The sequence below is a fragment of the Aquarana catesbeiana genome, linkage group LG03, assembly GCF_042186555.1.
Source record: "Aquarana catesbeiana isolate 2022-GZ linkage group LG03, ASM4218655v1, whole genome shotgun sequence".
In the NCBI taxonomy this organism is placed as follows: Eukaryota; Metazoa; Chordata; class Amphibia; order Anura; family Ranidae; genus Aquarana; species Aquarana catesbeiana.
Window position 1 is genome coordinate 171557903 of NC_133326.1, and position 22646 is coordinate 171580548.

A 22646-nucleotide genomic window follows, 5' to 3' on the forward strand; every position below is an offset into this window, starting at 1 on the left:
CATATAAATAACTCCAACCATACTATATTTCTCCCATATTGAATTAATTACCCATGCTCTTTTTGCTGATTTTTTCAGGTTAATGTTATTTTGGAATAATTGCCATGTTAAGATGAAGGTTCACTGTTTAACCTCATACAGTTATTTTACAGAAAATGTTATTTTTTTTTTTTTTTTTCAATTTCATTGTTATCTCCTGTCTATTATCTGTCCCTCTGAAGCCTTCTATAGAGAAAACCTTTACTAAGGGAGATGCAAAGAGGGCCATTGTAGGTTATTTGTTTTGCTGTCTCTTCTATAAAGCGGTTGTATACCCGCACATCTTATTAAAAAAAAAAAAAAAAAAAAAACCCTGCAAGGCAAAGGCATAATGAGCTAGTATACACAGCATACAGCTCATTATGAAATACTTACCTTAGATGGAAGCCCCCGTATTGCAGCCCGGTCCACGCCAAGGTAGCTGACATCTTGCCCTCGGCGTTTCTTCCGGGTATACAAATTAGGGTATAAAACCACTTTGCTTTAATGTACTTTAATGTATATTTAAAGTAGAACTATAGACAAAACTTTTTTTTTCATTAAGGACAGAGTAAAGCTGGCTACACATTATACAATCTTCTTGTACAATTTTTTTTAGATTTGCAAAAACCATTATGAGGGCGCCCCCCCCCCCCCCCCCATCCATGCACCGACCCCTATTCTACATGTGGGGCACCGTACGCATGGATTCCAGTGTTTTTGGTTTTTTTTAAGCACATGATTAGAGCCTGAAGCTTCATTTGGCTTAAGAAAAAGGGTGGGCTCTGGGCGCAGAGCACTGCTCCCCAATCCCACCCACTTGTGTGATAATAGCGAAATAATATTTGCTATTGTCTTCCTCATTCTCCTCCCGGCCAATCAGGAAGCCCCAATTGGCCAAGGAGTCTTAGGACTCCCTGGCCAATTGTGTCTCAAGACACACTACACTACTACTACATGGCAGTAATCGCCACTGTCCTTCTCCCTCGGGAGTGGGGGGGGGGACGGGGGAGGTGGTGTTAGTTTGCCGCCCCCACCAAAATATTGAGCACCAGCCGCCACTGATGAGGTCAAACCTAAACACTTTTAAATTGTATGCAATCAGGCAGGCCCTTGCACTACATAGTTGACGGTAAATCTAAAGGAAATTGAACAAAAAATTGTATAATGTGTAGCCAGCTTAAAGCGGTTGTAAACTGCTGGATGTTTTTTTTTTTTTTTTTTTCCTACCTGCAAGGTAAAGGCATAATGTGCTAGTATGCATTGTACACTAGCACATTATGTGAAACTTAAATGAAAATGAAGCCTTCCAGCAATGCAATGTCATCATTGGAGCCCTTTCCATCGTCACCCGTCTTGCTTCCGGGTTCACGAACTCCAGCTCTGTGACTGGCCGGAGCCGCCATGATGCCACTCTGGCGCATGCGCGCAGGAGCTGCTGTTTACGGCACAGGTCTCTGATGGAACGGCATGGGTGGGCGTTCCTTCAGAATGCATGTGCCAGTGATATATCGCTGGCTGCATGTACAGTAAATATCTCCTAAATGGTGCACATTTAGGAGATATTTACACTACCTATAGGTAAGCCTTATTATAGGCTTGCCTGTAGGTACAATTTAGTGATGGAAGTTTAATTCCTCTTTAAGGAATGGTTATAACCCCTGTCAGATTTTTTTTCGCCATCTGTGTCCAATTGCAGGGATTTTTCTTCACTTCCTGTCCCATAGCCAGAACAGGAAGTGAGAGGAAATCCCTGCAAATGAAGAGAAATTATTGGGGGCCCCCAGGTCACCAAAACTAGTGTCCCTATTGGAAGATTTCCCCTCTATTACTTTTCTGGGGACAACCCAAAATTTGGGATTTTCTTTTACTTTCACTTTCAATGATTAACGGAGGCACAGACAGCAATAAAAACAAACAGGTGTTCTAATCCATCTCTAATCTGACCAAAACTAAAAAAGTTTTGCCTCTAGTTATACTTTAAACTCAAAAACAAAAATAGTGCTTAAAGCCTAAGTTTAGTAAAAAAAAAAAAAAAAAAGTCAGCACAAAAGAACATTACTTACTATTAATTCCATGTGTCCCTGGTACTGCTGTCTCCAGCTTTAGTTGAAATCTTTCTCCTCCAATTTCCTCCTTACCTCTGCGCCCATTATCTTCCAGTGTGCTGTCACAAACACTCAAGAGTGCCGACTATGCCCCCCACCTCCATTAAATAAAGCAGTACTGTAGCTTCCATGAATGAAAAGTGATCTATGAATGGAGACTGGATGGATGCAGTGGTGGCTCCACCACCCGCTTTCCTCACCGTGGATGTGCGTGGTGAGAGCAGCGGGTGGAGCTGCTGTGGCCATCTTCCAGCGCGGCGGGCTCCGGTGTCCACTCCTGGAGTCCTCTACAGCACCCTGCCCTCTCCTATTATATATAACATAGAGGGGCATGGTTACGCAGTCCTCACAGATAGCTGGGAATAATATTGTTGATAACAGTAACGCGAGTCAGAGAGTCAGGAAGTTATCTCAGAAGATTTCTGGCAAGTCCAACAGGTATATTCTCTTAACTTTTCAAACAGATAAAATATTTAACAGTCCAAACGGGACCAAGTGAGAGGAGTTCATTGCTAGGGTTTGCATACACGTTAAAGCACCCAGAAGAAGAAAGTCAGTTATAACCCAGAACGTCTGCATACTTCTCCAATTCAATGAATTGATAAGAATTATAACCAATGAATAATATAAAATTATACGAAAAAATAGGAAAGGAAAGTTCAGCAATGGCAGCCTCCATACTTCCTCATTATAGGTTTCTTTTCAAGCCCATATATTTTTGGTGTTTATTTTACATGGAAAAGTGGAGAAATTCCAGTGTGTCTGATGTTAGTTACATAACAATTATATCAGGCAGCTGTCCTTTTTGTATGGCAATAAAAAGACAACTGGGCCCAATAAATGACCTATTGAAAATAACAGGAAACATGTAGGAAGCCCTAGTAGGTGAAGCTGTAAGACTTCTGCCAATGTCTGTCAGTAGATTTTATGTTCATTGCAAACGCATAACCAGACAATTGTCAGAGCAGGTGTTAGGATGGATTATTCTTCTCCTGTGATCAGTCAATCTCCAGATGTATTGAAAAGCAGACAATTTATTTTCAGATGTGCCGACACAAAAGGATGATGCTTACAAGTCAAAAGATGCAGTAAGAATCATACAAAAACAGCCCCCCTCCTAATCTCTACAATAATATAGTTATAACGCTTCTATTGGCTGAGGAAACACTGATAGCATACCTGGTACAAAATGGTACTTTATTGGCTAAATAGTGTTTCCTGTACACTCTGTTCTACCACATATGGTTAAGCCTAATCATCCTACAACTTACTATGGAGTTAGTTAAAACAAACGATACAGCAAGTTAATACAACAACGTGCTCAGAAGTCATCTTCAAAATCACTCTCAGGGTTTTTTTTTTTTTTTCAAAGAGATTTTATTGAAGGTTTTCAGGATTACAATAAACAAATACAGAGAATACAATAATAAGTTGTTAACAGGCATTAACTATATTCATATATTGGTAATAGCCAGAGGAGCACATTTAGTAGAAGTCACACAATAAACATTTAAAACTTTTAAAACAGCAGGTTTTCAGGGCACAGAAAAGAGAACAGGGAGGGGGTGGTGGTACAAAAGGTAATAGATGCGGGGAAGGATTTGATGGGGGTGGCTCAGGGACAGTTGTTAGGTGGGTGTGGGATACGCTTCCCTGAATAAGTGAGTTTTTAGGGATCTCCTAAAGGTGGACAGGTTAGGGGCTGATCGGATATACCGGGGCAGGGAGTTCCACAGGATGGGAGAGGCTCTGGAGAAGTCCTGAAAGCCAGCATGGGAGGAAGTAACAAGGGAGCTAGAGAGCAGGAGGTCCTGGGAGGAGCGGAGGGGACAATTTGGGTAATATCTGCAGATGAGGTTGGTGATGTAGCTGTGGGCGATGTTGTGGATGGCCTTGTATGTTGTGGTTAGCATTTTGAATTTTATACAGTGGGGTAGGGGAAGCCAGTAAAGGGATTGGCAGAGAGGGGCAGCAGTCATGGATCAGTTAGTGAGGTCTATTAGTCTAGCAGCAGCATTCATAAATGACTGAAGGGGGGATAGCCTGTGTAAGGGTAGGCCATTAAGGAAACAAACCTCTGAAACTATTGAATTATGTCCACAACAGACGTGCCCCAACCGAGGACGAGGTGAGAGCTCTGTGCACCTTTCCTCCCCCCCCCCCCCCTCCTATATATCCTTAACATGGCCACCACCTAAGCGATCCACCCTGCGCCTGCCATGCCAGACTTCCGGTAGCGGCGGAAAGCAAGAGGATATGTCTGTGGCCTGTGTTTAATCTAATGGTGGTCTGGTGGTTTAGATCAGCATGTGAAGCTGATTTCACTGTACCACATCCCAGTGGGGAGACTTTAAAAAATGGACCATGTTGATACACCAAGCCCCCTCTGTTGATCCTGAAGTGCAGGATCTACCTTCATAAGCTAGTTTTAACATGGCCATAATGTCATCCAAATTTTCTGCAATATATTGCTGAACAGTTACATCTGAGTTCATCAAAAGTCATATTGTTTAAATGGAATTATACATGGCAGTCCTGCATATCAGCAGGAAATGCTTGCAAGTATTATTTCTATATTTAACATTTTTAGTCTCTTTATTGTATATGAAAAAGAAATTGTAAACTATATCCATTAATCACAACATTGTATCCAGTGTGCAATGAAAATATAGTATGCATATACTGAAAAGAATGTACATTTCCAATCCAAAAAAGTAATGGCACAAATGTGCGCAGTGCCAGTGCCATAATGGCACAAATGTACGCAGTGCCAGTGCCATAATGGCACAAATGTGCGCAGTGCTGAGAGCTCCCCACTCTGTGAGCAACTATGTTTAAAAAAATGTGGAACGGGATGGGACTTTAATTGTGCCTCTGAGAATTGTGAACAAATGGAATACAATAATAAAATTAGGTAAAAATAAACAATTTTATTAACTATAAAAACAGTTGAAAATACATTACAGTCTGTACGATTAAGTTTGGATTCAGGGTATGCAAATCCCCAACAATGAACAGAGATGTGGCCTACGCGTTTCATGGACAGTGCCGCTTCGTCAGGGCCTTGAAGATAGCACAATATGACGTTGTGTGAATTCTACAGATAAAACATTAATTAGTACTACATAAATTATGTAATTACGTAAACAAAAATTGAAAACATGATGTATACAAATGTTAATACATAAATTTTTTACATAGGTGTATGTTGATAACATGTCATTATGGGTATATGTTAGTGAAATCTAGATATTTATAAAACATTGAACATACAAATACAGTTACATTTTCCAACGTTTGGGGATATAGCGATGCTTCTCATATGGAGAGTTAGAACAAAGAGAGTCGATTACATGCTGTTAGTTGTCTAGATATATGATTTTGGAGTATGGAGATATATAAAGAAATATATATACCATAATGTTTAAAAAACGTGTATTTCTCACTCACCGGAAGACTGTAGTCAGAGGACAGTGGCTCGGGGGAACAATGTGAGGCCTGGGAGCCCGTTGGAATGCTCCACCCCACCTCAACCGAGGAAAATGGGTGGGTTGCCAAGTGGTTAGATAGGGGCCTCTAAAAGATGGAAATAGCCAGAGTAACAGAAACAAAGAAAGAGGAACAAAAGACAGAGAATTGGTCTGGTTAATGGTGAAACACCCAATCATATGGCACCTCATCCCAAATTTAGGTAAATCAAGATAGAGGAGTTGCGGGGATTTTTGCGGTGCCAAGAAAATCCAGAAAAGGTAATTGTTTAAAAAAAGTATATAGCTAATATTTTATTTTAACAAGTTAAAGGTTAAAAGATACAAGGAAAAAATATTCACAATAATAATAATAATGTGGTGGTCACAAAAAGTAGGTTCATGTAGAATAGATACATTGCACATTAGCCCGACATGTTTCGCTGATTGCTTCTTTAGGGGATGTGCGAATGAAGACACAGATAAGGTGAAAAACTATACAATCATAAAGATAAAAAAATATAGTAAATAACCAATGAATAAACAAAATATCAAAATGTAATATATACAAGCAAGTATGTCAAGATGAGAGCATAGTGTTAAATCAAACACCACCGACAAAGTCGCTTACCCTGCAACAACTTCCAACCAGAAATAACCAACACCTGAGTCCCCACTCCCATGGGCCCCCCCACGGGAAGTCGTCAAAGTGCAGTCACAGAGGACAGAAAGGTGAGACTATAAAACAATAAGATTACATTTTTAAGGGAAATGCATTTTTAAGGGAGATGCAGGAAAAATAATTAAATAGTCAAAGGAGAGAAAGTCTGGCTGTAAACATCTTCCAGCCAGGAAAAAAAGGAAGTCTTGAATTATAAATACTTACTAAAAGCAGTATATTTAACAACGCATGAGATGAAAGGCGACTTTGGACAGCCTGCTGGATATTAGACGCAGGGAGTCTTACTGAAGAAAAAAAGAATTAAAAAAAAAAAAAAAAAACTAACTAAATAGAAGGAGTGAAAAAATGAAAAAAAACAAAATAAAAATAACAAGGAATAAGATAATAATCAACAAATATATTTCGTTTAGGTGGAAAGTGGTATTTAAAAAAGGGATAGTCAAAAATCGCAAAGGTAATGAAAATATGAGCTTTTAGATCGGTATATAGGAAGAGGAAAGGACAAAGTAGGGGAAGGGAAGGAGGGGAGAGGGGGAAAGAAGGAAAAGAAGGGGAGCCCCAAAGGGCAAAGCAGAGAGGGAAAGGCAAAAGGGGAAGGTGAAGAGCTGAAAAAAGAGGGAAGAAAGAGAGGGGGGAGAGAAAGAAAAGAGAGGGGAGGGAGAAGGAAGGGGAAAGAGGTGAAAAAAGAAGGGAAAGGTGCAAAGGAAAAGGGAAAGACAGGGAGAAGAGGGTGGGGGCAGGGAGGGGAAAGGGAAGGGAAAGGGGAATGAGAATGGAGAGGGGAGGGAGGGGGGAAGGAAGTGGAAGGGAAAGGAAATGAGGATGAGAAGATGAAACACGATGACAAGAATATGAAAAACCTCCAAAGGTAAAAGAAACGCTAGCAATAATGTCCTCATAAAATTGAGGGATATTTAAGGCGGAGTTCCACCTAAAAGTGGAACTTCATCTGATTCCTCCCCCCCTCCGGTGCCACAATTGGCACCTTTCAGGGGGGAAGGGGGTGCAGATACCTGTCTACTACAGGTATTTGCACCCACTTCCTGGAATAGACTCCCGCGGGAGTCACGCCCCTTCCCGCACCCCCCCCTGTCTCCTGGGAAACACACAGGTCCCAGGAGATAGCGGGGACCACTTAGAACGCGCAGCGTGACTCGCACATGCGCAGTAGGGAACCGGGAGGTGAAGCCGCAACGCTTCACTTACTGATTCCCTCACAGAGAATGGCGGCGGCAGCAGCCGAGCGATCGATCGGCTTCGGCTGCCAACATCGCTGGACTCCAGGACAGGTAAGTGACCATTTATTAAAAGTCAGCAGCTGCAGTATTTGTAGCTGCTGGCTTTTAATATGTTTTTTCTAGGTGGACACCCTCTATAAGATCGCTTACCAAGTGGCTGCGTAGGGATATATAATGAGTCTTATTAGAGAATTAGCATGCTCTTAGGAGTCAAAAGATTCACTATGCTTGAATTTTAGTTATTCACTCTGGTGAGAGGAGGGTGTGTATCTCTAAGCCTTGGAAAGACGATCAAAGAAAAAACATTCCAGCGTAAAGAGAAAAGCTGAATTCACAGCTAGCTGGAGATTTAATCCAAACAGGCAAAATGTTAGCATATAGGAGAAGGCTATTCTGTGAGGTTTCCTATAAATAGAAGAGACTAAAACACTGATTACATGACAAAAGCAGCACGAAGATAGAAAGTTAACACGACTTCTGCATTGTTTCTAAGTATTGGACAAAATTACAATCTACCTTAAAATGTGACAGGATTGCATATTATTATTATTTATTACTAATTTTACAAACAGATGTGATTGTGATATACCTATTATACATTATTAGGTGAGCACATTTCACCAGCAGCTCCTGTTATTGCATATAAATATATCATTTTGTCATGTGAAGTATTGATTTCCAGCGCAACCACAGAGATAATGAATGGCTCGAAATCGCTGGCATAGTAAACAGGTCTTTGGTTTTATAGGGCCTGTAGAGATCATTATTGGAAGATAGTAGACAGACATACAGTTCTGATGAATGCTTTCAAAAATGTGTAGATAAAAATCATAGCTTGCCTTGTAAAAAGAATTAACATCTTATGCCCTGTACACACGACCGGTTTTGCCATCGGAATAAACTCCGAAGGTTTCTCCGATGGAACTCTGACGGAATTCCATTCAAGCGGTCTTGCCTACAGACGGTCAAACCAAAGTCCGACCAAATTCTGACTGTCCAGAACGCGGTGACGTACAACATGTACGACGGGACTAGAAAAAGGAAGTTCAATAACCAGTAGCCAATAGCTTCCGTCTCGTACTTGCTTCAGAGCATGCGTCGTTTTTGGTACGTCGGAACAGCATACAGACGAGCGGTTTTCCCGATAGGAATTGGTTCCTTCGGAAATATTTAGAACATGTTCTATTTCTTGGTCCGTCAGAATTTTTGAAAAAAAAGTCCAATGAGGCCTACACACGATCGGAATAGACGATGAAAAGCTTCTGTCGGACTTTTTTCTGTCAGACATTCCACTCGTGTGTACACGGCTTTAAAGTATAACTAAAGGCAAAACGTATTTTAAAAATTTGGATAGAGTGGAGAGCGATTAGAACACCTCAGATTTTATTGCTTTCTGTGTCCCCGTTAGGGACATTCATCGTCTTTATTTGTCCTGTTTATTATTATTATTGAAAGTGAAAGTAAACTAAAAAGCCAAATTTTGGGTTGTCCCCAAAAATGTAATAGAGGGGAAATCTTCCAATGGGGGCACTAGTTCTGGTGACCTGGGGGGCCAAAGGAATCCCCTTAATTTGCAAGGATTTCCTCTCACTTTCTGTTTTGGTTATGGGACAGGAAGTGAAAGGAAGTCTCCCCAATGGGACACAGATGGCAAAAAATAAACTGACAGGGGTTATGTCCCTCCCTTACTCTATCCAAAAGTTTTGCCTAAAAGAGGTTTTGTTTTAAATTGAAACCCCTGCCACATAATCACAAATATGTCCTAACGTTCTGTCTACAGAAATACAATGAGTAGTTTATCAACAGTAGGGAATGTATGCTTAGCGTACTAATGTCCCTTTCCTCTTCCATAAAACAATGGAGATTTGACCAAGGGGTTATTGAGGCGAAATGGACTTCTTTTTAGTATATTTGAAATATAAGTTTGTTAGAAGATCACCGGACCAAAACTTTGCTCTTCATTGGTAGTTTTAAAGTCTACCTAAACCCAAAAACTAAAATTGCAATGCTGTTTAGCTTTCCATTGATGTGTTGTCCTTCTGTATCAGGACTACAGAAACTGAAGATAGGACTGCGGACCTCCGGGCTTCCGGGTCCTATGCCGAGCGGCTACCCTGCTACATTCTGAGAGACGGGGCGTCACACTCTCCACCTTGTCCAATCAGAGAACGCCTTGCATTCATTGAGCTGGAAGCTCCTGGAGATTTCCGGAGTCTAGAGGGATCGCACAGATATATATGGAAACATATGGAAATTCTCTTCACCCAGAGGCCATTCATTTTGTATAATCTTTAAAAGCATCTACATGCTAATCCAAGAGACAGGTGTTTCCATTCACTCCCTGTGGCTTACTGTTCTCCTTTGTCTCATAAATGATACTGTAGCAACTTACTATTGTTTAAACAACATGACAACAATGAAGGAGCCACACAAATTGAGCCTCGCATATCACCTTCAATTTGAAAAGAAAAGTTTTTTTTTGCCGCTCAAAAGCTAATAAGATTCTTAATTTAAAGCAGAAGTTACAAAAATTATTTGGCCTACCGCCCCCTTTTCAGAAAAAAAAAATACTCAGGGTCCCCCTGGAAATCCACCCTCTTTACGTGAACAAAGAGAAAGATGCAGCAACAAATTTGCGTTCTTTTACATATCTGTATTCTACCTACATTCTACAGGGAAAGATGAAAATAGGGGGGAAAATCACGAGTGTATGTTATACACCGTTATACGCTGACAGCGTACCTCGGAGGGGAAGGAGGGGAACAAGTGCTGCCGAAATTCACAGAGCCGTCATCTCCTCTCCATTCAGCTCTATCTCGGCTCGCACGTCACACACACAGTCCCGCCTCCGCCACTGGTATTGGACCAGTGTTCTTTCTATCACAAGAGCTGGTCCAATGTTAATGGAGGATGCGGGACTGTGTATGTGACTGCCGACTGAGAGCCGAGTAAACAGATGACGGCTTGGTGATTTCCTGTGAGAGATGGTGAGCTGCATTGATGGGGGAGATAGGCGCAGATCAGGCTGCAGATGGGCACAGATCAGGCTGCAGATGGGCACAGAACAGGCTGCAGATGGGCACAGATCAGGCTGCAGATGGGCACAGAACAGGGTGCAGATGGGCACAGATCTGGTGGCAGATGGGCACAGAACAGGGTGCAGATGGGCACAGAACAGGCTGCAGATGGGCACAGAACAGGGTGCAAATGGGCACAGAACAGGCTGCAGATGGGCACAGAACAGGCTGCACTGAAGCTGCAGATGGGCACAGATTAGGCTGCATTGAGGCTGCAGATGGGCACTAATCAGGCTGCATTGATGCTCACTGACCATTATTTTGCTTCAAAGTGGTTTATTTAAAAAAAAAAGTTTTTCTTCCTGAAACTTCCCTGTTAAATTGGGGTGCGTGTTATATGCCAGCGTGTGTTATACCCCGATAAATACGGTACTTACTAGATCCCCGGCTCCTCTCGGCATAAGAACAGTACCCGCAGCCCCTGTACCCCCGCACTCTAGCGGTCTTGAGTCTCGATGTCGTCAAGCCCAGAGCAGTGTCCATAGCCTTGCTCTGATCATGGAGACTCCTGAAACAGTCCACGGCTGGATCATTGGGGACTGCTGTTTACCAGGGGAGTGAAGGTTTGGTAAGTATAAGGGTTTCTCCTCTCCCCTGGACCAAGCAAGCACATAACCCCTCCCAGTGCGGGCGCAGCCCCACTGCAAGGGATTTTTTTTTTTTTGCCTGGAGTTGGACTTTAAGTCCTGCCGGTGACCACTGATTGGTTATAACTTACATTTTGTGTGTTTATTTAAAAAATAAAGTAATCAATACAGCTTTACCTCTATGCTACATAACAGATGAAACATGTACAAATGTTTTTTTTTCAAAATTTTCTTTTCTTCTTTGTTTTTGCTTCCAACCCCCCCCCCCTCTTATTTTTATTCAATACTTCCCAGTTACACCTGAGACTACTACTACCCCCTGGATTGTTCCAGCACCCTCCAGGGGGCGATATCACACACTTTGGGAGGCAGCTGTATAGAATGATTAGTAACAAACAAATGCAGAGGCTGCTGCCTATCTACACCATTTCTCCCCTCCCATACCACATATTTCACAGATAAGAAAACTGTTCTTAATATGGGACAGCCTCCTACATTCAGGTGTTGGCACCTGTGTGAACAATCGCTGAACCGCAGCTGTCTACATTATGGCCCAGGGGTTTCCTTTAAAGTGGTTGTAAACCTCTGAAATGAAAAATGAACAAAGTATATCCTTCTATAGTATGCACTTGCCTCTATTCAAAGCACTGAGTGTAATTTCTGTCTGCTGTATCCTTCTTCTGCTATCTGCATATGTCACTTTTAACTGGTTATACCAACTCCAAGAGATCCAGGGGGATTGGGAGGACAGCGTAAAACAAACAAACAAAAAAAAATGTTAAATAAATAAGAAAAAAGAAAAAAACTTTAAATCTCACTCTCCCGCTGAGTTCGCACTCAGAAGCGAACGCATACGTAAGTCGTGCCCGCACATGAAAACGGTGTTCAAATCACACATGTGAGGTATCGCCGCGATCGTTAGAGCGAGAGCAGTAACTCTAGCACTAGACCTCCTCTGTAACTCAAAACTGGTAACCCGTAGACATTTTTAAACATCACCTTTTTAAGTAAAAAAAAGTGTATTTTTTCCCAAAAAATTGCGCTTGTAAGACTGCTGTGCAAATACGGTGTGATATAAAGTATTGAAACCACTGCCATTTTATTCTCTAGGGTGTCTGAAAAAAAAAAATATTGTTTGGGGGTTCTAAGTAATTTTCTAGCAAAAAAAAATGATTTTAACTTGTAAAAAAGTGTTAAAAAGAGTCTCTGTCCTAAAGTGGTAAAAGGTCATGCTACCTGCAGCAAATTTCTGAGTACAGCAAAGTATTCACATCCACCATTTCTATGACTTGGAAACATGCAAGGTGCTGATATTCATCACCCTGAAGTATATTTGCAGGTTCTTTTTTCTTTCCTTGTTAGTAGATAATCATTTAATTACCTGTGAACTTGCTATTTCTGCACCTGGTTTGTGTTTTGCAGCATTCATTGTACAGTAGAGTAGCATGATGACACCGTCATTTGTGCATATAGGTGACATACCATGGCTGGTCAGACTACCTTCCTAGGGTGATATACAACAGCCGCTGGCAACCTTTGTTCTAAAAAATAGTAGTGATTGATGTATTCATATGCAGAACCTGTTTGGATAGCACATCATATACACTCATATACACTTTCTTTTTTTGAGGCAACTGTTTCATTATGGACACAACAAGATACTTAGCTACACAAAACATAAAAAAAAACAAAGTTACGTTGGAAGATTGACTGGATTTAGGGGGCCCATTAACATCTTAGCATTGTGGTAATGTATGGTGAAACATGCGTTTTATTGCATGTTATGGTGATGCATTTGAACGCAATTTCAAGTAGGGGGAATGCACCTGAACTGCGGCGCACCACAATGGACATGCGGCCCACTGCATACAAAAATGGTCAGGTCCCAGAACCCAAGGAAAAAATGGAATGTATTACAGCTGGCCAGTCCTTAGATAGACATTGTGCCTCAATGCACAAAAAGTGTGTGTTGCCGTGCAGAACATGTGGTGTGAATAGTCAGGGAAGTCCTTCATTGCATACTATTTGCTCTCCCATTTCAAGGATTTCCCCTTATCTTCTGTTCCAGTGACATCTTTACATTTTTGGACTTTCCATTGTTTTCTGTCTGAATGACAGTAGCTACCAGGACAAACAGAGTCTAAAGCCTCGTACACACGATCGGATTTTCGGCAGACAAAGCGTCAGACTTTTGTCCGAAGGGCGTGTGCCTGGATTTTGTCTTGCATACAAACGGCACACAATTGTCAGCCAACAAACACGAACGTAGTGACGTACTACGTGGAATTTCAGCTCTTGAGTGCCACCTCTTGGGCACCTTCTGCTAATGTCGTGTTTGGTGAGCATTGATTCCGAGCATGCGTGTTTGTACTTTGGACTTTTGTGTGACGGACTTGTGTACACACACGATAGGAAAATCTGACAACAGATTGTTGTCCGCCGAAAATTTGCTAGCCTGCTAACCAACATTTAGTTGGCCAACAATTGTCTGATGGAGCGTACTAACGGTCGGATTTTAGGCAAACAGTCTGTCATCACACAATTCCCTGCCGAAAATCCGATCGTGTGTGTGAGGCTTAAGCCCCATACACACTATTAGATTTTCTGAAGATTTTTGTCTTCAGATTTACCAAAACCATGTAGTGCAAGGGCCTGCTTGGTTGCATACAAATTGAAACTCCTAAGTTTTGACCTCATATTATATGGTTTTGGGAAATCTGAAGACAAAAATCTGCAGAAAATCTAATAGTATGTATGGGGCTTTAAGGCTGGGTTCACATATGTGTGGCTGTGGTTTGCAGTCCAGTGCGTTTCTGTCTCCCGGTCCAGGTGCGATTCAGGTGTGAATTTCAGCCTGAATTTGCACCTGAAACGGACCCAAAAATGCACAGGACCCTTTTTGAAACTGCACTGCGGCTGCCCCGGACATGTGTGAACTGGCTCCATTGAGAGCCGGTCACATTCACATGTCATGCGAATTGGATGAGGTTTAAAAACGCATCCAATTTGCATGTATGTGAACCCAGCCTAACTTTACTTCTTTGAGAAAAAGGTTCAAATACATTTTTTGAGCTTTTGCTTTGCGCTGGTAGCCTATTCCAAATAAATAAGTTGCATTAAGGAAATACGTATTAAAATAATAAAATACAGCCGGTTAGCACACCATGGTTTCCAGGACAGGCCTGAAGGGAGAAATACACTGATACATGCATTGATTACATTACTTATTAGATAAAAGATCAGTAAAGTGGTCTGCACTTCTTCCACACTCTGACACATAGGCAGTGACTGGGATGAAAGCCAGCACAGACACCTTTTCAAAAACAGTTGTTTCTTTTTTAAGTCTTACAAATAAGCCCTTGTCAGTAATGCAGAGTGCTGACATACACATCATGTGTGGCATATATTATCAGCACTGAATTTAAAAAGGTATTTAATCTCATCCCTCAAAAGCTATAAAAAGCAACACACAGTCTTTGGTGCTTCTAACATTATCTAAAGATCCATTAACACCAGTGGGTGCATGTTATAGTGTACACAAGACACCATCATCATTCTTTACTGTTTTTCTGTTTTTATTTATTTTTATGGGTTTTTTTTTTTTTTTTTAACCACTTCAGCCCCGGAAGGATTTATTCACTTCCTGACCAGTCCATTTTTTGCTATACACACTGCATCGCTTTAACTGACAATTGCGCGGTCCTGCGATGTTGTACCCAAACTAAATTCATGTCTTTTTTTCCCCACAAATAAAGCTTTCTTTTGGTGGTATTTGATCACCTCTGCGGTTTTTATTTTTTGCGCTATAAACAAAAAAAAGAGCGACAATTTTGAAAAAAAAAACAAAACATTTTTTTACTTTTTGCTATGATAAAAATCCACCCCAAAAAATGTAAAAAAACGAATTTCTTCCTCAGTTTAGGCCAATATGTATTCTTCTACATATTTTTGGTAAAAAAAAAATTCCAATAAGTGTATATTGATTGATTTGTGCAAAAGTTATCGCGTCTACAAAATAGGGGATAGATTTATGGCATTTTTATTATTATAATTTTTTTTTACTAGTAATGGCGGTGATCTGCGATTTTTAGCAGGACTGTGACATTGCGGCAGACAGATCGGACACTTTTGACACTTTTATGGGACCAGTGACATTTATACAGTGATCAGTGCTATAAAAATGCACTGATTACTGTATAAATGACACTGTCAGGGAAGGGGTTAACACCAGGGGTGATCAAAGTGTTAAATGTTCCCTAGGGAGGTGCTTTCTCACTGTGGGGGGGGGGGAGTGGACTGACCGGGAGTAAAGAGAGATCGCTGTTCCTAATCACTAGGAACAGACAATCTCACTTTACTCCCCTGACAGATTGGAGATCTGCTTTGTTTACACTGGCAGATCCCCGTTCTGCCTCTCTGTGGAGCGATCACAGTTGGCCAGCGGACATCGAGTCCACCGGACCCGCTGATTGGCTCCCCCGCTAGCGAATAGGCATAAATTGTCGTTTACGCGCCCAACGTACAATGATGGCAATTCGCGCAGCCGAGCCAACCTGCCGCAGTACGATTGCGGCGGCTGGTCTCAAGTCGTTAAAGTTAACAAAATACTACATTTAACTCTATACACAACAGAGTGTTGCAACATGGTTTTGTGTATTTTGTTGCATAAAAATGCAGACATGCTGTATTTTTAGGCAACACACAAAAACACACTAGTATAGTGTGAACAGGGCACCTTGCGCTGAGCCTACATTGATCAATGTAACGCACCTAGTATGGACAAGTCATAAAGCTAGACTTGGGCCCCTTTCCCACTTGTGTACCTTTGAAGCACTTTTCTGGAGTGACAAAAGCGCATGAAAACTTTTCCCCATTTAACATTATGTAACTGTTCACACAGCAGGTGCACTACACTTTAAAAGTCCTGCATGCAGTTTTTCAAAAGCACACCAAAATGTACCTTCCATTGTAAGTCAGTGGGAACACATTTAAAATGCATCAGTGTGGGCCCTTATATAGCTTGAATCTCAGCCGTTTCCTACTGAATTGACCAAAATTTAAGTTGTGGATGGTCCCGTCAGCACTACATGGCTTGACAAAAGTCGATTCAAAAATTGATTGAGTTTACTGGAAAATTCTTGGCTAAACTGTCATTGTTCAGGTATTCAGGCAGCCATGGGTGCTGCAGATGCCTGAATACAATAGCAGTCAGTAGATTCTCTTCCATCCATGCTGTTTATTGTGGATGGAGGAATCTTTCAATCTTATCTCGTTCATCCCACAAAAATTGAGTGTAGTTAGATTTTTTTTTTTCTTTTTAAGAGGAGGCCTACATATATATATATATATATAAAAATAAAAAGATTTTTCCGTTTTAAAATTTGCATCCTTCTTTCTGCGACGGCCAGTCCTCAAGCCACAGGCACCCTTTCCTGTTTGCAGGTGTCTTCTTAGCTAGCTGGCTGCTAAGGACGCACCCATGCATGCTTATTCCTGGCCGGAGCCGTGTGCGCCTATAGACACACACAGCACCTGGCAAGCTATCCCCCTTCTTCCTCCTCCCAGCAATTTGACTGAGGGCAGCAGAAGTCAATCGCTCAACTGCTTTCAGTACCCCAGAAGTTTGGGGAAGGGGCACGGATCAGGGGACTTGGAAGTGGTGTTTGGGCACGGGGGAGCGGAAAAATGAACCAGAGCAGTTTTTTTTACCTTAATGCAGAGAATGCATTAGGTAAAAAATGCCTTGAATCTGGTACTTCTTTAAAAGAGAAGTCCAGCCTGAGCTCGTTTGGCTGTACTTCTCCTGTGGATCACAGGAGTACAGTTCCTTCTGCACTCCTATGACGTGTTTTCAGCAGACAGCGGGCTGAAGCCTGCTGTTGGCTGACATCACAGAGCCAGTCCAGGCTGTGGCAAATCGCGACAATGAAGTCTGGATCCGCCCACATGCCTGGACCGGCACCCGGCTTGGCCTTTCTGCGAGCCTCTGAGAGCCTGAGTCGGCCGCCCCTGTCCACTCCACAGCTCAGTGCTCCAGTGAGTGCAGGGTGGGGGGCAGCGCAGAGAGCCAGTGACTGACAGTCAGCAGCTCTCTGCTCAGGGAGCTGTGAGAACTGAGCAATCAGCAGTGTTTGATCACTCGGTTCTCAGTGTTAGCGCTGGTGGGCGACAGATGCAGCATCAGACCAATGCTGCATCCACCTAGGTAAGTATGATTAAATAAATATATATATTTCCATACTTCTCTTCCTCTATGTTAGTGTGTTTTGAGCCATGCTATTACATTACTTACTTGCTTTAATGATTTGAAAAAGCAATGCAAGTATCTGATTGGTGCTTCCTGTTCTACTAATGCTTTGTAAATAGCAGTGATAAAAACCAGTAGCATGACTCAGGCTTTATAGGTGTTGAAAGGAAGCTGTGTGTTTCTGAAACAGGGCTGATAAGGCATGTCTAATTAAAGATAAATAACTGTTTTAGTGTTGACTTCCAACTTTCAAAAGGCCCCATAGACGAGGGCTTCAGTTTCTGCAGGAATAGTTGGAGACGGTCTCTCTTACATATGATATGGCTGTTCCCATATTAGGAACATTCTGTCATGCAGCAATTTCACAATACACACATACTGTAGGTGTTTTATAAACGACCGTAAAGTGTTTTTTTCTTTTTATACATTATATAGTAAACTGCCTGATTGCTGTATGTGTGTGTGTGTGTGTGTGTGTATGTGTGTGTGTGTGTGTGTATGTGTGTAAGGTTAATTGAAGCCTACATACCCCCGCACAGTGAGGTCGATTTACTAAACCTGGAGAGTGCAAAATCTGGTGAAGCTGTGCATGGTAGCCAATCAGCTTCTAACTTCAGCTTGTTCAATTAAGCTTTGACAATAAAACCTGGAAGCTGATTGGTTTCTATGCACAGCTGCACCAGATTTTGCACTGTACAGTTTTAGTAAATCAACCCTAGTGTCAGTTAGATTGATTTTCAGTTGGCTTATGAAAGCTTTTTTAGCTTTGCACTTATTATCATATATGTTTGCACATTTCTACTTATTTGTAGTCTTTACCTCACTGATGGTCTTGTATTGATTGTGTTCAGAACAAATCCCCCCCCAACAGCTGAATATACATATGTTTAGCTCAGTGCCTTATCTTTCCTGTGCATTGTTGGAAATCTTAAACAGGAGCATTGCTGTGCTACACCCTCCTTTTTCAAATAAATAAAAAAAACACTACAGGTTAATAGTTAGCCTAGTTACTCACATGTAACAACTCTCAGTAATTTGCGGTAATTTCAGCCAAACATACTGGGACAATTCTATAATTCAAACAGTACAGAATAAGTATTTTTGGATATTTTTGCATGGGAATGTAGGCTGTACAAAAGAATCTCTATTAACGAAATAATCCACACTCAGACTTATCTTAATGGTAATAAATGGCCGCGGCACCTTTATTGGTATAAAACATAACTTTATAAATAAAACATAAATAAATTATTTAAATTTTCTTTTTCTTTTGTTTATTTATTTATTTAATTTCAATAAAACATATATCAATATCTCGCTCAGTTATAGAACTCGAGCGAGTACCAAGAATAAAAACATTCATCAAAGTCCCCCCTTGATCCAAGGGTGACAAACCACATAACAGGTGCTGCGACAAGGGTGGGAGGGATGGGGAGCTCGTCAAGCCGCTGTGGGGTCAACTGTGACTGGAGCTTACTGCGAGGGTCTTATATAGCCCCCAAAACACGTGTATTGATCCGTAATACACGTGTTTTTCCCGCCTGGAGATCACGTTTTTCCCGCTTGTGATCCACATGCCTGTCATATTCCTCCATTTAAAGGAACAGTAACCATTTTTTTTTTTTTTGTTATTAAATTTCTTTTGCCAGTCACAATCCCATGCCGTGGGCACTTAATTGATGCCCACTTTTTCATTAGACATTGTTAGAATTTTATCATTAGCAGCTGTTAAGTTTGTTCTGTTGATACATTTACTTTAAGGCTCGGTACACACTTGTGCGATGTGGGAACCAGCACGGTTCCAGTGCGGGTTCCCACATCGCACCTGAATCGCCGGCAGCTCACACTGCCCTCCGCAAACCGCTGTGGGTGTCAATACAAAGTTAATGACGCCTCCAGATCGGTTCGCAGATCGCAGTACGAACTGTGAAATGGTGCAGGAATCAGATCGCATAGGTGTGAATGACCATGCGATCCGATTCCAGTGCGGACTAAAAAAAGGGTCCAGCACCATTTTGGTGAGAATGCGATGCGAATTCAGCCATACAAAGTTTATGGCTAAATTCGCATCGCACTGACATCGCATGTGATCTGCACAGCAATGCTTTGTGAATCACATGCGATGTCTGGCATTGCACAAGTGTGAACCGAGCCTCAAGTGTGTGTAAACTGTAACAATGAACTTCTCCTGTTTACTCACTTTTCCGATTTTAAATATATAATTGAACGTGTTTAAAAAAGATATACTAGAAACACAGAAAATTGGCTATACAATCATTTGCTGTGGAAATAGTAAAATAAACCCTTGTCATCAGAAGATGGTATTTAGCAGACCCCTTTGATCTGTTAAATATACCATTGAAAACATTTTGTTTTTAGCTGTTTAAGAAGTATAAAAAAAAGTATGAGTGAAAGTAGTTGAGTAGTTTAGAATAAGGACTCAGCAGGGCTGACAACACTCCCTTGTTCAGCTTGCAGTCAGTATATGGCCAACTTTAGGAGCTGTATACACACAGGTACATAGACAAGTGAGGGAACAACTTTCCAATAGGGGCACAAACAGCAAAAAAAAAAAAAAAAAAATTTACGGTTCTAACCCTTCCTTCCTTCTGAGACTAAAAAATATATTTTGCTTCAAATTCTAGATAGGACTCAGTATAACCCTAGGCCAGTTCCAAAAAAAAAAAAGCCAAATCCTTACCTATTTATTCAAACAGGTTTATTTTATATTTTAGAAGGTTTAGCAGCACGGAAGCTAAGATACTGTATGTCGCAAAACTTGCAGTTCATTAGTCAGTCTACATCTCTGGTTATTAGTCAGCCTATATCACTCATGCTCCTGATCTATAATTAATGACTGAGTACAGTAGGTGGCAGCAATTGGGTTACTCCTGAGAGTTCCTTGGCCTATAGTGTGCGTCGGTGTGAGAACTTCAGTTCTTGAAGACCACTGTGCACTAGAACTTCTCACCTTCAATCTTGCAGGTTCCCAGGAACATCCAGCTTCATGTATTTTCAGGGGTAGATCCAGAATATGCTTGAAGTATTACAAATCTCAGTTGGCCTAGGAACACTGTGGAATTTTGGAAGAGTCTGACCCTGTTGTCTGACTTGTTGATCCTGCTGTGCTAGCTATGCTATAGGGTTGATTTACTAAAGGCAAATCCGCTTTGCACTGCAGTGCACTTGTAGTGCAAAGTGGATTTGCCTTTCGTAAATAACCCCATATATGTCCTCACAATCTTTTCTGTAAGTAGGTGGATGAAAAGTTATTTTCTTAGCTTTAAAAATCCAAGTAAGCTAATTTAACACACTGCAAACACTTGCTGTCCTTGAAGAGCTTCACTTAGCTACTCTCAGTTAAAGGGTCATTTAGTATAATCAGTATAATTACTCAGTATAATCCACTCTGACATTCTTTTTCTATTTTGGATATACTGAAGAAAGGTTTAAACATTTATTTTATTTATTTTTTTATTGGCTCGTTGTCCCCTTTAAAGACATTGCTGCTCAGTTGTGACCCCCCTGTCAAACTGGCCCACAGGCTGTTACTTTAGCTGGAAGAGAAGGAAAATCAGACACAAAGGGGTTGATTTACTAAAGGCAAATAGACTGTGCACATTGCAAGTGCAGTTGCTCCAGAGCTTAGTAAATGAGGTAAACTTCACTTTGCAAAAAATACCCAATCACGTGCAAGGAAATAAAAAAAACAGCACTTTTGCTTGCACATGATTGGATGATAGAAGTCAGCAGAGCTTCTGTTCATTTAATAAGCTTTGGAGCAACTGTACTTGCAGAGTGCAACTGCACTTTGCAAAGCTCACAGTCCATTTGCCTTTAGTAAATCAACCCCATAGACTGCATTAAAAAACATATTAGAGGTTACAACATTTGAGCACAAAGGGAACAAAACACCGCCCTCGTTCCGTTCAATGTTCCACCTTCACTGAGCCCTGGTAGGTGCTGGCCCTGTTTGAAGCAGTCCTCATGGCAGGAAAAGAGAAAGGATTCAGTCTTGCCGCACATCTAAAACCTCACCTTTATTGTAAAGTCTTCAATAAAATACATCTCCACAACAAGGCAGGGAGTACAGCATCCACAGTTAACATGCTTTGCGCTTAAGCAACGCTGAATCATAGCTAAGTTACCAAATCCTTTCTCTTTTCCAGGTTATAACTCTTCTTTACTTTCTTAAAAAAATTGTGTTTTTATTGCCACTGGGGAAAATGCCCCTTGCTTTTTTCACAGTCCCATGGGGACATATCAGTTAGAGGTTTTAAAAAAAACTATGCATAAATTGTCTGCAAAATATAAATACCTGTAATAAATAAATCAAAAAACCTTTTAAAGTAGGGTTTGGTAAGGTTGGAACTTCTGTAAGACCTCGTGAACACAGGGCATCTGTAAAAGTCCCTCTGAATGCCAGAACTCCTGGTAGAAAATTGCTGCTTAAAAAATGTGCTAAAAGGAGTCTGCTCACATAATTTGTAATAAAAACATCTTTGCCATTCTGAAGCTTCCCCCCAACCACTTTGCATATTATTTTATATATACTGTGATTCTATTCTTGCCAAATATGCTGCAGAAATCTCCCTCCACTAAGTCTGGCTGCATCCATTTTAACTGTGGGCAGCTGAAGCTGCTGCCTGTTCACTTCCTGGATTTATACAGAGGCACACCTCCAGCTCTGCAGCTCTCATTGGCCCTCTTATGACTCACCCCCTCCCTTCCTGGCAAACTCTCACGAGAGTGAGAGAGAGAGAGCTGTGCATGATGTCATAAGCCTAGGCTAATGACCAGACAAGAAACAGGAAGTTGGCTGTATAAGGTATTTACTGGCAGAAATTTTTTTTTTTACTTTCCAAAATTAAAACAAGGACAGAGGATTCAATAGATGGAAAGATTAAAAAAATGACTGAGGTTCCGCTTTAAGTACGTTTAGACATAAAATTTATACATTCTGGCCATTGGAATGCAGTATTGCTCAGACACTAGATGCATCTAGTGTTTGTGCATGCTTAGATGCGTTTAGGCGCATTCTACGTTTTTCCTGCTCTTCAGCTCTTCTCCTGAATGCGCCTTTTGTGTTTTTTTTTTTCTCTGCCTGTAAACGCTCCTCTTCTAATAAAAGCCTATGTGTGCATGGACACAGAGGGAGAAATTTACTAAAACGAGTGCACCCAAAATCTGGTACAGCTGTGCATAGTAACCAATCAGCTTCT

The 22646-nt window shown here is 41.2% G+C and overlaps 1 protein-coding gene and 1 long non-coding RNA gene across 2 annotated transcripts in view; both read left to right on the top strand.

Annotated features, from left to right (window-relative positions):
* ELAPOR2 (endosome-lysosome associated apoptosis and autophagy regulator family member 2) overlaps positions 1–22646 on the top strand; it is a 165827-nt gene that overhangs the window by 16881 nt on the left and 126300 nt on the right. The gene's annotated exons all lie outside the window — the stretch shown is intronic.
* Positions 4975–6642, top strand: LOC141131822 (uncharacterized). Its single transcript, XR_012242814.1, has 2 exons — positions 4975–5875; positions 6070–6642. It is a non-coding gene; the product is annotated as an uncharacterized lncRNA (long non-coding RNA).